This window comes from Natator depressus, chromosome 8 (assembly GCF_965152275.1).
Source record: "Natator depressus isolate rNatDep1 chromosome 8, rNatDep2.hap1, whole genome shotgun sequence".
Classification (NCBI taxonomy): Eukaryota; Metazoa; Chordata; order Testudines; family Cheloniidae; genus Natator; species Natator depressus.
In genome coordinates, this window is record NC_134241.1 from 100,810,332 (window position 1) to 100,813,508 (window position 3,177).

Here is a 3,177-nt window from a genome sequence, read left to right on the forward strand (position 1 = left end):
TCAAATGGTGACATGTTTAAGGGGTAAAATATAGCTTTCCTTTATCATTTGGGAAAGACATTGTATACAACATTAAAAATGGTCGGGAATAGAGAGCTTTGTAATTCTGTTCAGGATTACCGTGGGATAACTCATATGCACTGGAATGAATGTATCACACATGATATAACCGAGCAGCCATTAAAGTGAGTCTGCCTTAATAAACCTTGGTGATCTCTGGTGAAACTAGTGCCTTTCCTGCAAGGATCTTTCAAGCATTTCCTGAAGTCCTGTTGTTTGCAATGACAGTGGGAAGCAGCCACTGAATCCTTGAACAAGGGCCGTAACGATATGCACAGTGAGGATGCAAAAGCTGTGCACAGCTCATTGATAATATGATGCTAGTGCCCAGCTCGAGAAGTAAACGAAAGGCAGCCAGGGTTTCTCCGCAGCTGTAGCTGCGGGCGAATAAAACGGCAGTGTTTCTCAAATGGATTTCAACCCCTTGGGAGCAGTAATTACCATCTTTAGCACATCCTGCGTGTTGGTAGTATCCAGAGCACCTTGCAAGCGTTCTTTACTCCTTCCAGCACCCGATGAGGTAGGTAAGCATTATTTGTCAGAAGGGAAATAGAGCTAGGAAGGGTAAGAGACCTGCCCCCAGCCAGAGAGGGAGCAGTGATCGGAGCAAGGATTGTAACCTGTGCTTGACCCGTTATTAGAATTAGGCAGAGGTGTGAATGGGGCTGAACGATGGAGTTGTGCACATTGTTCACTTATGTGCATAGTTCATTACTGTTATCCCCCCCCCCCCCCAAACACACACACACACACTGCTGCTTCTCTCCTGTTGGGCCCAGCACTTGCTCCCTTGATTCATACTGTGCTCATGTAGCTCTCCCTACTGCTGGTGGAAGGAGGTTCAGGTATCTCCTGAGACCTGTCTGACCCTCTCCCTAACCCTGGACCCTCTGGAGGCTTCTCCACATGGTCTTGGGGACAAGGTGGACACTGGTCAGGGCAAGTGGAAGAGGGGGTGGGGATGGGATTGGGGATGTGACACTCCTCTGTCATCTGAACAGGAATTAGAAAAGAAGACGTGCTGGCTTGGTAAGGGTCCTGGGAGTCCCTGTGGGAGCAGCTGTAAAGGAACTGGCACCATAGATCATGGAGCCAGGATGGAGGCATAGAGCCCTCACATAGATGGTCCTGGCTTCCCACAGATCCCTGGGCATATGTTTGGTTTGAGGTGTGCCCTGATGCGCTCTTCTTCAGGGGTTGGATGTGAACCTTGTTCCCTAACGGGGATGATGTGGTGGTGTGTTTCTGGACGAAGAGCCTCATCCTCCTGTTTTTCTCTGCAGGAGAGGGTGCTCTTGGCCTTTGATAGTCGGTGACCTCATCCAGGCTTTGATTAAGTTTCAAGTTCCTGTGTGTGTGTACAGCACCCTGCACAGTGTGGGGGGATCAGTCCTGACTGATGCTTGCCTGTTGGTGCTATGATACACCTAACAGACTACGGCTCTTCAAAAAGCAAAGCAGAGCATAGAAACAGTTGCCTCCTTCTGCTGGGTTTCTTGTAGCCCTCCTGTTACATTTATCAGCTTCCCTTCATGTGCTGAAATAAGGATGTTTTCAATCTGTCTACCACTTCCTGGTTTCAAGATTTTCCAGCTATCGCAGAAGTTTTCACTACATATGTAGCATGACACCTGCGTGGGTGATTGGCAGTGGGAATCAAACCCAAGACTTAAAACTCAGCCTTTGTCTGAGCTAAAAGACCTTAAGCTCTGTTAGCTCAAGGCTGTAGCAGGTTCCCGTTTCTGCAGTCCTCCCCGAGAGGGGGACAGAGAGCCACCCAGAGTAAGTGTGTGTTACCCATCATTAACCAACCCTGTAAATAGTTACAAGGTAAGAAATTGTTCAAGGGACTTTAAAAGCAGCAAACATAAAGCAAGAGAGGAGGCATTTCTTTATGCTGTGTGTAGTTACCTCAGTAGGATGTCAGTATCGCAATCACTGGGACAGCATTAAAATAAATAAAGGCTTGATAATGTCAACCGATAATAGCATTTGCAGCTGTTCATGCTAAGATAATAAGGTAATCAGTTTTTATGGTTTCAGGGAAAGAGGTGTATAATCATTTGCAGAGGGTCGAGAGGGAGTTTTTCCACCACGGACAGAGTTGCTTTATGGATGCGTGAGCGCACCCGTGGCAGGGGGGAAGTCATGTGGCAGATGAGAGTTGACTTCCTTCTGAAGCATCAATGGCTGCAGTTAGTTGACAGTTTTCACGGGAAAAGTTTTCTCCCACTGCAAAGTGTGCGTTTTGTCAAAATTGACTTGTTTGCAGAAAAACGCTGATTTTTTTTCTAGATTTGTTTTTGATTTTTCGATTGAGAGAAACGGAAGCCACATTTTTCATTGAAAGTGACATGCCAAAGGAACACTTTTGGTTTCGCCACGTTGGCTTGTTTAGTTTTGACCAGACATGCTGACATTTCAGTTTTTCGCTCCGATCCGGAAACTAATTTTGAAACGTCAACATTGCCCACGAAAGGAAAGGTCTGTTTTTGGACCCACTGCTTGTGAATGCAGTGCTTATGGCCGGCTCCCTCGCTTTCTGTTACAAGGTGCCATTCTTCTCTTGCTGCATGGGGTGATCTGTCAAGAGAGTTTCACTTTGCCCTTCTCCCTGGCTCCTTCCTGGTGAGTTTCTCAAGGCTTTTTACAAATGCAGTGGACTGAACTTCACAACACCCCTGTGAGGTAGGACAATGCTACTGTCCCTATTGTATGTATAGGGAAACTGAGGGACAAACAGCAGGACTTGCCCAAGAACTTGCTTTGTCCTGTTACACAGCTGAAAATAAAACCCAGCTCTCCTTAGTCCCGTGCTTTAGCCACTAGATTATCCTTCCCCTTCCTAAAATAAGATCAGATCTAGGGCTCAATCCAGCTTTGAGCAGAAGAGGTGTTTGTTTGTTTGTTTGTTTGTTTGTTAGAAATGTGAATGCGGAGGAGGAGGAGTCATTGTTCTGTTTAATGAAGTCAGAATCTGAAGGGATCCAGTACACAACAGTGGGGCTTTGGAAGCATTTTTACTATTGAAATGTCTGTGTTCCTGAAACTCTCTGGATGGGAAAACCTGTCACCAACAGACAAAGGCAACAGGGAAATTTGCACCACCGAGGATCC